We start from the raw sequence: 14,149 nt of genomic DNA, 5'->3' as shown, positions 1-14,149 counted from the left end.
GTTTTTTGTGTTTCAAGTATTTAGTGTATTGCATTTAGTTTCACGGAATATATAAATATGTGGAACTACGAACACGCTGCATTTTGGTCCGATCCTTTGAACAGCTGTGACACAGACAGACAGAGAAAGAGAGAGAGACAGGATGAAAGTGAGAAAGGATGAAAGCGAGAGAGGGAAAGAGAGGTAGGAAGAGAGACACAGAGAGCGAAAGACAGCAGTGCAAATGTACTTAGAGTTGAGTATTTCAACAACTCTTGTCTTCTAACTTGTTAGGCAATCAGATATACCTACAGGGGAAGAATGGCCAGACACATAGGAGGGTGATTTTCACTGAGGAGAAGGAGGCCATGTTGGCCCGAGATGCATGCTGGCCATTTCGGAGTGAAGCACATGATTGCCAAAATCAACCTACGCTTCTTCTGAGCGTGGTATTGTCAAGGATGTGGACAGCTGGGCAAGTGAAATAACCTTTTGTTTATCAATCACATTCTATTATATCTGAAATGATTTTATGATTTCAATGAATGTCATATTAGAGAGCACACAATGTTTCATTTTGTCACCTTGTGCTTAAAGGTCAGTACCCTGTCTATCCTGACAGAAGTTTGAGAGGGTGAAGACTGTGGCGCCAGAGTTGAAGCCTATCAGTTGTTTCACCATGGCACATGATCGGTAAGTGGCACAATTGACATTTTGCCCTGATAATGTTTTGTGTAATGGTTATTTATTTATTTTACCACAGCAGAGTTCAATATTATAGAATGTGTGTGTGTCAGTATCATTACACTTTTGAAAATCTGGATACTATCACACAGACACAGGTAAGAATGAAGTAGTCTTCACTCTAACACTTTAAATGTTAGGGGTTGACCTCATTTGATCCTTCACGAAATCCAGGAATGGCAACAGCTGGTGTCTGACAGTGGGTGGAGGGAATGCTAGTTAAGGTCAGTAAAGGAAGAGTATGTGCTTAACTCTAAATTCCCTTCTGTGACCCATTAAAAAGGGTGCTTGGAACCAAAAATAGATTTTTGTTTTGTATGATACCCATCAAGGACAAGACTGGCGGGGCCTCTTCAACACCCACGGTTCTCCTGAGGTCATCTTGAGTGACCGAGGTCATGAACGCTGGAACAAGGTATGGATGTTTTAGGTTATATTCTGTCACCAAGGGTTTGTTTTATTTCTTTCGTAAAACATTTTTATTTTTTCCATGGTACATAATCAGACATATTTCAAAATCTTACATTGTCAATAGACATGGCTTTCCTACCCCCGAGTACGGACAGGAGCTGCAGCTGAAGACTGAGGTAAACAATGCAATTGTATTTACAATTATTACATATACTGTAGTCTTTCAAATGTGTGCTTGACTAGTGTTTGTCTATTGCTATTTTGTATAACGTACTTTCAGGTCACTGAAACTCCACCTGATGTGGTGGAAGTTGAAGAAGCAGATCAGAACGTCTTCGAGGATCACCTTCAGGCACGGACTGAGAAGGATGTGGAGGTTTTTGACCAGGTAAAAATTGTCCGGTGTGTATTTATTTTCTGGCCCTCCAAGAGATATGTAAGAAATGTATTTGTAATATGAAATATAATTGCATGTATTCCTGTCATCAATCAAGGTGAGACTGAACATGGACAAGGCGCAGGAGAAACAGAAGGAGAGGTACCGGAGCAGAATCAAGAAGGAAACCAAGTGCTTTGACATCCGGGCAAATGACTTGGTTTGCTAGAAGGACGAAAGGAAGGCGAGACCTGAGAAACCTTGCTGCTCTTTCGCTCCTAGCTGGGGTCACTATCTGTTAAGGTGAATATAATAACTATTTGCATTTGCACACAAAATAACCTGAAGCTTGTTTTAGTTTCCCTAACAGTGATATTTTTCTCTTTGTCTTCCTAGGGTTACCTCGGTGGAAGCCAACAATCTTCTACAGTTGGAGCAGTTGAACTGTCGACCACTGGAAGCACTGACGTTCTACACTACGGTGAAGCCCATGAGACAAAGTATGTTAAGCTTTGGTTGACATTTGAGAAAGCAAGAAATGGTAGTTATGCTGAGCTTATAAAAAGGTACCTCTTCAATTTACCTCCAAATGACTTCAGGAACACCGACTGTCTGAGTACCCGGGAGGTATCCCATCCACCAGAACCAGTGAATTCTGATCAGTCTTATTCTCTGTGCTCTGAGTCGGAGGGGGACCAGTTTGAGGTAGGCTATATCTTCAAAAAGTGTTAAAGTACATATCTCCCACTTCTAACACTGCACTAATCCATCAAAGTTTATCACAGTAAACTGTAACCTGTGTGTTTGCTTGTTTACGTCTCTGTCTCCTACCCTGTTCCCTTTAACTCTGCTCCTGTTCTCCAGGACCTAGGGGGTCTGCCCAACACCCAGACGTGGATCCACCTGATGTCCTCCATTTCCAACCACCCTCCAACTTTTAATTACATCATCTACTGTTATTGTCATGTTGTCATTATCTGCTAAGAAAGAGAATTATCACACTGGGCACATAATGTGAGATACACAGATGAACTAAAAACACGAGCACTGCAAACACTCAGAACAAAGAGAGCAGCAGTGCCTGAACTTTGCAGTCATCCTCTTCAAGTCCCCCTTCTGAGACTGGATGCCTGTTGAGAACAAGGGACAGCCAGAACCTCCCACCCACACAGCAACCACCTCCTCTGTATTCCACACACCAGAGGTCAGTATTTTAGTCTATGATTGCCATGTGAGTACACAACAAATCTGTGAAAATAAATGAATGACACAACTGTACCAAAAAACGACCAACGTTTATGTATTAAAATCTTAAATATTGCCAGGTTGGTTTTCACAGCTGTTTCACAAGGTGTTCATTATTGTAAGTTGTAAGGTATCCTTTGAAGGTGTTTATTTTTCCACATGATTAATTGTTGTATCGTAGGACCTACAATAGATACATATATTCAACCACAAGGGGAGTGCTAATGAGCTATGAGAGATAGAACAAAAATGAATCATAATAGAGGACTACTGAAATTATATTATTTCAGTGTAGATAAGGTAAGGGCAGCTTAAAATATAAACAAGACAGCCAGACAAGCCAGTGTATGAATCAAATGGATTTGCATATGAATGGAGTGGAAATTAACTGACTTCGCGATCTGTAAGGTAAATAACTTTAATATGTCAAGCAGATGACACGTTTTCTTTTCCATTTCCGAAACGTAGCCATGTTTAAGACATGGATTTTATGTTGTAATGTTTTAACAAGGTACCCAAAAGTAGTTTGAATTTGATTAACTAAACAAAACTTGTTTAAACACCGACATTGTCACGGAAATCAGCCTTTTACATAACGATGATGAAAAGAACGTCATTTAGGTTGTAATGACGTCCAACATTCTAATCATTAGGTATTCACACCGTTGGTATAGCAACGGACACTAATAGTTTATCGACTCCCATTGTGACGTGGAGGGGGACACTAATTGGCAGGAAAAGCCGTCAAAAAGGCACTCCCTGATCTCTGTGATAATATCTGGAGGTAGACAATCAAACCACAGGGAGTAGCTTATTTAAAAGAAGCAATTTGAGTGGTCCTGCCCATCTATGTTCAATGAATACATACAACACATCATATGAATACATTCAATGAATACAGACAACACACCCTTTCATTTTTTTAAGTGCCATTATCGATCAAATGGGACGATCATCATTGGCACTAACATTCGTTAGGAACTCTTTGAGGGCTCTGGTGTTCTGTCAGGTAGGTGACCTTCAAGATTCTAGCTGGCAAGCTTTTTTTCTGCCGCTTCCATTTAAAAAAAAAAAAGTGTTAATCAATTTTTTAAATGTGACCTTTATTTAGCTAGGCAAGTCAGTTAAGAATAAATTCTTATTTACAACGACAGCCTACACCGGCCAAAGCCAGATGACGCTGGGCCAATTGTGCGCCGCCCTATGGGACTCCCAATCACGGGCCGGTTGTGATACAGCCTGGATTTGAACCAGTGTGTCTGTAGTGACGCCTCAAGCACTGAGATGCAGTGCCTTAGACCGCTGTGCCACTCGACTTGTTGAAGGAGATTCTCTCTGCTGACACTGATCCGGAACTATCTGTCTGTACTGACTGACTGATGCAGCGCAACACGCCACCGACACTGAAATTAAAACTATCCTGCTTACAATCTCGCAAAAGCCAGACACAGCAGTGTGTTGTCATAGCTGTAAAATGCACCACTCACCCACTAGTGATGGGGAGATATTCCCCACCTCCTGTGCGATATACCTTCTGGCACTGAGGGTAATTTCTCCCGTAATTACATCTCTTGTGGGTGAGTGCTCATTCTAGCCATTGAATCCCGGAAATGTCTCAAAATTCTTGTAATCCCTTTATGACTTTCTTATCATCTTACCATGATATCACTTGCACGTGGAGTCCATCTTGCACTTCGGTTCTACATTAAAAACAAGTCTGTCATTATAAGGGAAAATTTGCCTTTCAATAAACACTATCTTGTGTGTGATGATGCCATACATTATCTCTCACAAATAACTGTCACGAGCCTCAAGGTTTGCGACGGGATACATTTTCAGACAGATGGGACACGATGCCTGTACCTATCGGGGGTATAGTTAATAGTGAAATACACAGCTTTACTTGGCCTGGTAAACCAGACTGACCACTCCGCTCACAGTTTATTGCGCATAATTTGTCAGTCTGGCCTCTGTGCTTGAAACCATGTGGAGACTAGTAGCGTTGCCAAATGAAATCACAACTTCCATTAAGAACAATGACTAATGAAGTGACTAATGACTAATGAAGTGACTAATGAAGTGCACGAGAGCGCCACTGGTCAGCCAGCAGTTAGTCAATCATGCCTAACCCCATAGTTTATCAGAGCAGACTGATGGGGCCCATACAACGTCTCAACAATGTGAGCTCGCAAGATCAGATTGGTCAACCAGGGTTAAGCTTTACTCTTGGACGCAGTTAATAATGAAGTGACAGCGATGTATTTAACTTACCACTCTACAATCCATTCCATCAGATTTCATCAGGTTCCATCTCTGCCACTCCGGCAATACTGAGATCCTTGTCTGGCTCCTGTAAGGATGCGCAACAGTGTCTGACAAAAGTTAGTGTCAGTCAACATAAGCCTGGTGAAGTCAATAACAACAATACCACTGCTTTGTACACCAGTCCCCAGCCTTACCGTGACCTGCAGACCCACAGGACTGTACATGGACTGTCAGCAGCTGTAGAGGCATTAGTTTACCACACTTGTGGCAATTTCCCTTGGGCATTCTAGCAAACTTGGGTGCATCTGGTGGGAGAGGACTTGTGTCGATTTTTTCAATGTAGACAATGGTCTTTCCACCACTTCAGGCCAATCGCAGGATTCCCCCAGAGTAGCCATCGGATACCAGGTCCCCCTTTTTGAAAAATAAAAGAACATCAAAATACAGGGGCCAGGGCACTGCAACGCCACCTTAAGCTATTCCCCTGCTTATATGCACCTGGTATGTGAAACTAAGAAAACTCAGGCCCTGATATACAAAGCTGTTTGCGCCTTTTTCTGGCATAGACAAGGTGCATTTTGCCAGAGGAACGTGTGGTATGCACTAAAGAGTAAATAAGCAGTTTGACGATGGAAAGCGCAGTTTGCCAGCTTCTCTCCTTTAGACATTTGTTTTAAGGGATGATTGCACAAAATAATAGGTGTAGATATTATAAGTGTGGTTCTTTACATATTCTGCTGAATTAACGAAACTGATAAATTGCCACGGCCAGTTTTGTAGGAAAATATTTCCTGCCTCTAAAGATCACAATCCTTTCACTGATTGTGGAATTAGCTGGACAAAAAATCCCACCACTTCGCAGTGCCAACTGACAACCTGTTGGGGTTATCAACTACAAAGTAGTATCACATGATGTAAATCAGACTGCTGGACCCCACTAGCCTCCATTAAAGTGATAACATATGCTGAGTAACCTGAATATTAATGTTTTTAACACATCTATAGGAGGGAAAGATTTTTTACATAGAGTGAACTGTGCCTTTACCAAACAAACCTCAATGCTTTGCAATTCTTACCTGATGACTTGTAGAACCAACTGCTTGAGACCGAGGTTATTCTGGGGTACTTCTCTAACAGGCTTGATATCTAAAAGAGATTGAGGTTATTCTGGGGTACTTCTCTAACAGGCTTGATATCTAAAAGAGATTGAGGTTATTCTGGGGTACTTCTCTAACAGGCTTGATATCTAAAAGAGATTGAGGTTATTCTGGGGTACTTCTCTAACAGGCTTGATATCTAAAAGAGATTGAGGTTATTCTGGGGTACTTCTCTAACAGGCTTGATATCTAAAAGAGATTGAGGTTATTCTGGGGTACTTCTCTAACAGGCTTGATATCTAAAAGAGATTGAGGTTATTCTGGGGTACTTCTCTAACAGGCTTGATATCTAAAAGAGATTGAGGTTATTCTGGGGTACTTCTCTAACAGGCTTGATATCTAAAAGAGATTGAGGTTATTCTGGGGTACTTCTCTAACAGGCTTGATATCTAAAAGAGATTGAGGTTATTCTGGGGTACTTCTCTAACAGGCTTGATATCTAAAAGAGATTGAGGTTATTCTGGGGTACTTCTCTAACAGGCTTGATATCTAAAAGAGATTGAGGTTATTCTGGGGTACTTCTCTAACAGGCTTGATATCTAAAAGCAATGAATTTACATTCAAGCAATGTTTTTCACAAGCTAGGTTCCTCAATAAAACTTAATTGAATTCAATTTGTTGTGGAGAACAATGAAACACGGTGCACTTACCTCTGCGCGAGAACTGTCATCACAGACTGTGATTGATAATTTGCCTAACGCTGCCTGCGTTAGGGCAAGCTCATCTAATGTTTTGGTGGTCTTCTCAGTTTTACAAGCCAGCAAATACACTGCGACTACTGTTGATTGTGTAGTTTTGGGAGAGGAAATGTGTTGTTTGACTCTGGCAACTCCACCCGACTCCCGCCTGAAGAGGGAAGGGAAAGACCTGGAGAAAAAAAATGGGCATCTATAAATATTGCTACATGATCAACTGCTTACATGAAATCAATCACTAATGCAAAAAGGGTAAGACATCAAGTAAAACACTGGTCATGACAACACCCAACAGTAATGCTACTTTGACTGTATAGATGGATGCTGTGACTTCAGGGCTGTTCTAAATGCTGAGGCAAAACATTGGCATGTTGGTCTGCAAAGTATCTGGAAGCAAATCAAATCATTTCAAAACACGCATGTAATTATGACATAACTACACTAGCTAAATGTCCTCGCTATAGATTTGTTTTACCTTGACCATCTCTCGATCGACACCGTGCTGGAGTGGTGGTTGTTGTGGTGGTACAGTGTTAGGAACGTTTTGTTTACGTTTTGGGAAATGGCATTCAGCAGTTCCCTGGTCATGACCTCGATATCATTTCCAGGTCCAGCCTGCCTGTTGATAAAGTTAATTAGATAACTCATTCACTTCACTTTGAATGCATTAATAGGCAGACGCTATTTGACGGCCCTGCCACAAACAGTGCCCTTCCCTCATGGCGTTTTTATACCATACATAAATAATAATTATCTTTACTGAACATATGTTTTAGTTTGGTTTGATAACATTTGCATACTAAACGTAACATTTTTGACTGTCAGTGTTAGCTATATCTATAGTTAACAAGATTCACAAGTCTTGAAACTAAAATGGCTAGCCAGCTTCATGGACAGGCATAGAAAACCCTATGTGTGGGTTTTCTTCACCCAAAATGCTGTATGTGGACCATCCAGCCAGTATCTGCCACTCAAATTCCCGGGTAACTGGTTACTGCAGCTGAAGTTGGCAATTAAACATAGAAGACTTCAGAAAAGGCTAAATTAGTAACACTTAAATAGTTAATCACAAATGATCTAACCAAAACATTGTTGGTAGTATGGACGTTATGTATTAAAAAGGTTTGTTTTCCAGTTCCTACCAAAATGATTTTAATATTAACTTTTACATTCTGTTTATTTTTTAAGTCTTTTCAGTTATGTCACCCGTTTCTTTACATTCATAAGTCCTTTCATGTATACAGTACTATCATGGTGTGGGAGACAGCTAGCCTCCTATGAACCCACATCATCCCTCTATGGGACCGGCGGGACGAATTCGTCCCACCTACGTAACAGCCAGTTGAATCCTGTGGCGCGATTTTCAAAACCTTTGAAATGCTATTACTTCAATTTCTCAAACATATGACTATTTTACAGCCATTTAAAGACAAGACTCTCGTTAATCTAACCACACTGTCCGATTTCAAAAAGGCTTTACAACGAAAGCAAAACATTAGATTATGTCAGCAGAGTACACAGCCAGAAATAATCAGACACCCATTTTTCAAGCTAGCATAGAATGTCACATAAACCCAAACCACAGCTAAATGCAGCACTAACCTTGGATGATCTTCATCAGATGACAACCCTAGGACATTATGTTATACAATACATGCATGTTTTGTTCAATCAAGTTCATTTTTATATCAAAAACCAGCTTTTTACATTAGCATGTGACGTTCAGAAAAAGCATACCCCCCGCAAACTTCCCGGGGAATTCACTAACAATTTACTAAATTACTCACGATAAACGTTCACAAAAAGCATAACAATTATTTTAAGAATTATAGATACATTACTCCTCTATGCACTCGATATGTTAAAATAGCTTTTCGGATGAAGCACATTTTGCAATATTCTGAGTAGATAGCCCGGCATCACAGGGCTAGCTATTTAGACACCCGGCAAGTTTAGCCTTCACCAAAATCCCATTTACTATAACAAAAATGGTCTTACCTTTCCTGTTCTTCGTCAGAATGCACTCCCAGGACTGCTACTTCAATAACAAATGTTGGTTTGGTCCAAAATAATCCATCGTTATATCCGAATAGCGGCGTTTTGTTCGTGCGTCCCAGACACTATCCGAAATGGTAAATAACGGTCGTGCGCATGGCGCATTTCGTGACAAAAAAATTCTAAATATTCCATTACCGTACTTCGAAGCATGTCAACCGCTGTTTAAAATCAATTTTTATGCCATTATTCTCGTAAAAAAGCGATAATATTCCGACCGGGAATCTGCAATTAGCTAAACAGCCGAAGGAAAATACTGCACGGGGTCGATCGGGCACACGCCTAATTCCATTGTCCTCTGATGGGCCACTTGGAAAAGGCGATAATGTGTTTCAGCCTGAGGCTGCCTCGTCATCGTTCAGGTTTTTCCCGGGCTCTGAGAGCCTATTGGAGCCCTAGGAAATGTCACGTTACAGCTAAGATCCTGACTCTTCAATACACAGAAGCAAGAACAACAACACCTTGTCAGACAGGCCACTTCCTGCATGAAACCTTCTCAGGTTTTTGCCTGCCATAGGAGTTCTGTTATACTCACAGACACCATTCAAACAGTTTTAGAAACTTTAGGGTGTTTTCTATCCAAAGCCAATAATTATATGCATATTCTAGTTACTGGGCAGGAGTCGTAACCAGATTAAATCGGGTACGTTTTTTATCCGGATGTGAAAATACTGACCCCTAGCCCAAAGAAGTTAACTCCCTCATACAACAACACTTAATTGACCTTGGTGTCCTGCTGGATAAAAGCCCCAGTTACCAATAAGTACAGGTATAAAGGATACTCTGCTTGTTCCGCTCTGTTTCCATGTAGATATGATCATTAGCATTCAGTCTGTTCCTTCTGCTCATGGGCATGCAATCAGTAACTTTACTTAAATAATTTTTTAATTTCCCACTTTACCTCTTGAACAAGTGGCATATATGCAGAAAGATCCGGATCACTGCAGAGTCTCATCGCAAGTAAGGGTGTTCTTTAGGCTTAACAATCTCAACATCTTTATGAGCCATACACCTTGCTGGTGAAAAGAAAGAGGTAAGCAGTAAACTGTGTATCGAAGCCTTTCCTGGTTGAGGGGATACAAAGCTGCTTGTGCAGCAGTTCAGTTGGATACAAGTAGACATCTTCACCTCTACTCTGAAATCTCATCGCTCTCTATGGTTTTTACATGTTACACTAGTTGCTCAACAAGACACTGTGGCAGCTCCTCTCCAGATGAGGCCTGCTCACAGCGAGGAGGAGAGATCAGGCATCTGAATCAAGATCACCTTGAAGTTTGTGTGGCCTTTGATGGGTCAGATCCCCTAAAGCAGTCTGTAATCAGATGGTCATCCACACCATATTGGACAGTAGTGGAGCTCCCTCAACCAGATGGCTTTATGCATGTCGGTGAAAATAGTATTGTATATGATGAAACAGTCAGGCTGAGGACCCAGTGAACTGCATTGTATCTGACTGGGTTTCCACAATACCATAATCCCTGTTAGAGGGAGGCAGGTCAGCCTCTGTCTGAAAGGTGTATGTACAATGCATTCGGAAAGAATTCAGACCCCTTGACTTTTTCCACATTTTGTTACTTTACAGCCTTATTCTACAATCTACACACAATACTCCACAATGACAAACAAAAACATGTTTTTAGATTTTTTAGCAAATTTATTAAAAATAAAAAACAGGAATACCTTATTTACGTAATGTATTATCCTGTTTCCATTGATCATCCTTGAGATGTTTCTACACTTTTTTTAAATCCACCTGTGGTCAATTCAATTGATTGGACATGATTTGGAAAGGGCACAAACCTGCCTATATAAGGTCCCACAGTTGACTGTGCATGTCAGAGCAAAAACCAAGCCATGAGGTCGAAGGAATTGTCCGTAGAGCTCTGAGACAGGATTGTATCGAGGTACAGATGTGGGGAAGAGAACCAAAAAATGTCTGCAGCATTGAATGTCCCCAACAACACAGTGACCTCCATCATTCTTAAATGGAAGAAGTTTGGAACCACCAAGACTATTCCTAGAGCTGGCCGCCCAGCCAAACTGAGCAATCGGGGGAGAAGGGCCTTGGTCAGGGAGATGATCAAGAACACGATGGTCAGTTTGACAGAGCTCCATAGTTCCTCTGTGGAGATGGGAGAACCTTCCAGAAGGACAACCATCTCTGCAGCACTCCACCAAACAGGCCTTTATGATAGAGTGGCCAGATGGAAGCCACTCCTCAGTAAAAGGCACATGCCACCCTGCTTGGAGTTTACCAAAAGGCACCAAAAGGACTCAGGTTGTCGTAGGAATTAGCGGACCAAAGTGCAGCGTGTGTCGTTCCACATTTTATTAATACTGTGAAACTATGCAATACATAAATAAACTGAATGATAAAACAACAAACCGTGACGAAGAGGTGAAAACATACACAACTCAAAATTAATCTCCCACAAACCCGGGTGGAAAAAACCCTACTTAAGTATGATCTCCAATTAGAGACAAGCAGGACCAGCTGCCTCTAATTGGAGATCATCCCAAACAAAACCAACATAGAAATACAAAACTAGAACATGAACATAGAAATACAAAACATAGAAAAACAACCCCCTGTCACGCCCTGACCTACTCTACCATAGAAAATAACATATTACTATGGTCAGGACGTGACACTCAGACCATGAGAAACAAGATTCTCTGGTCTGATGAAACCAACATTGAACTCTTTGGCCTGAATGCCAAGCGTCACATCTGGAGGAAACCTGGCACCATCCCTACAGTGAAGCGTGGTGGCAGTATCATGCTGTGGGGATGTTTTTCAGCAGCAAGGACAGGTATAATAGTCAGGAATGAGGGAAAGATGAACAGAGCAAAGTACAGAGAGATCTTCCAGAGCTCTCAGGACCTCAGACCGGGATGACAGTTCCAACAGGTCAACGACCCTAAGCACACAGCCAAGACAACGCAGGAGTGGCTTCGGGACAAGTCTCTGAATGTCCTTGAGTGGACCAGCCAGAGCCCGGATTTGAATCTGATCTAACATTTCTGGAGAGACCTGAAAATACAGCTGTTCAGCGATGCTCCCCATCCAACCTGACAGAGCTTGAGATGATCGGCAGAGAAGAGTTGGAGAAACTCCCCAAAAACAGGTCGTGCCAAGCTTGTAGCGTCATACCCAAGAAGACTTGGTGCTTCAACTAAGTCCTAAGTAAAATGTGTCAATACTTATGTAAATAAGGTATTTATATTCTTTATTTCTAATACATTTGCCAACATTTCAAAAAACCTGTTATTATGGGCTATTGTGTTCAACTGAAGCTAGCCAGCTAACTACCTACCAGCTATCAGTAAGCAAACCATTGCTAGCGGTCATCAGGTAACCTTTAGCTCGGAAAGCTCTCGCCAGTTCGAACAACGTGACTCAAACCAGAGCATAACGGACCTATTTTTTCTCTCTCCATATCCCCGGATTCCTACCGCAAACTCTGAACATTTTCATCTGGATCTTCGCAACTAGCTAACCGCAATCCCGGGTGACTACTCCTGGCTAGCGTTTCCATTCCGGAGCAAGCACCAATTAGCCTGAAGCTAGCCCGGCCAGGGCTCCTGTGCTACCACCGAAACCCACTCCTGGGCTACAATATCTGGACCCCTTCTACTGCCGGTACGGGGCACGGAACCCCGCCGATCCTCTACGACTGGAATACCGACATAATCTGCCAGAGGATTTCAACAGGCCCCTCAGGCGTGACGTCCGCTGAAGGCCCATTCTGCTAACCGCGGCCTGCTAGCTACCTAGAGCTACTTGGAACCCTAACTACTAATCCACGACTGGTCTATCGACGTCACCACACGAAGAGGCAAAAACAGACTTACCCCCATCATGACGTCCCCCAAAGGCCCTTCTGCTAACTTGCTAGCTCCGGTCTGCTAACTGCTAGCTTGCTTGCCCCGGTCTGCTAACTGCTAGCTTGCTTGCCCCGGTCTGCTAATTGCTAGCTTGCTAGCACCGGTCTGCTAACTGCTAGCTTGTTTAGCCCCGGCCTACTAACTGTTAGCTTGTTAGCATCGGCCTGCTAACTGTCTGAATCGCCGTGACCCCAGTCAGCCCAACCACTCACTGGACCCATATGTTCACTTGGCTACGCATGCCTCTCTATAATATCAATATGCCTCATCCATTACTGTCCTGGTTAGTGATTACTGTCTTATTTCACTGTAGAGCCTCTAGCCCTGCTCAATATGCCTCAATATGCCACCTCCTACATATGCGATGACATCACCTGGTTTAAACGTCTCTAGAGACTATATCTCTCTCATCATTACTCAATGCCTAGATTTACCTCCAATGTACTCACATCCTACCTTACCTTTGTCTGTGCACTATGCCTTGAATCTATGCTATCATGCCCAGAAACCTGCTCCTTTTACTCTCTGTTCCGAACGTGCTAGACGGCCAGTTCGTATAGCCTTTAACTGTACTCTTATCCTACTTCTCCTCTGTTCCTCTGGGGATGTAGAGGTTAATCCAGGTCCTGCAGTGCCTAGCTCCACTCCCACTCCCCAGGTGCTCTCATTTGTTGACTTCTGTAACCGTAAAAGCCTTGGTTTCATGCATGTTAACATTAGAAGCCTACTCCCTAAGTTTGTTTTACTCACAGCTTTAGCACACTCTGCCAACCCGGATGTCTTAGCCGTGTCTGAATCCTGGCTTAGGAAAACCACCAAAAACCTTGAAATCTCCATTGCTAACTATAACATTTTCCGCCAAGATAGAACTGCCAAAGGGGGCGGTGTTGCAATCTACTGCAAAGATAGCCTGCAGAGTTCTATATTACTATCCAAGTCTGTACCCAAACAATTCGAGCTTCTACTTTTCTTTCTAAGGTCTTCGAAAGCCAAGTTAACAAACAGATTACCGACCATTTCGAATCCCACCGTACCTTCTCCGCTATGCAATCTGGTTTCAGAGCTGGTCATGGGTGCACCTCAGCCACGCTCAAGGTCATAAACGACATCATTACCACCATCGATAAGAGACATTACTGTGCAGCCGTATTCATCGACCTGGCCAAGGCTTTCGACTCTGTCAATCACTACATTCTTATTGGCAGACTCGACAGCCTTGGTTTCTCAAATGATTGCCTCGCCTGGTTTACCAACTACTTCTCTGATAGAGTTCAGTGTGTCAAATCGGAGGGCCTGTTGTCCGGACCTCTGGCAGTCTTTATGGGGGTGCCACA

General features: G+C 42.4%; 1 long non-coding RNA gene across 1 annotated transcript; it reads right to left on the bottom strand.

Annotated features, from left to right (window-relative positions):
- Nucleotides 1-1,143: 1,143 nt before the first annotated feature.
- Nucleotides 1,144-6,820, bottom strand: LOC106570864 (uncharacterized). Its single transcript, XR_001320792.2, has 2 exons — nt 6,097-6,820; nt 1,144-5,434 (listed from the first exon to the last, which is right to left on the bottom strand). It is a non-coding gene; the product is annotated as an uncharacterized lncRNA (long non-coding RNA).
- Nucleotides 6,821-14,149: the final 7,329 nt, after the last annotated feature.

This window comes from Salmo salar, chromosome ssa15, assembly GCF_905237065.1.
Source record: "Salmo salar chromosome ssa15, Ssal_v3.1, whole genome shotgun sequence".
NCBI classification, from domain to species: Eukaryota; Metazoa; Chordata; class Actinopteri; order Salmoniformes; family Salmonidae; genus Salmo; species Salmo salar.
This window is presented reverse-complemented; position numbering and strand designations above follow the sequence as displayed.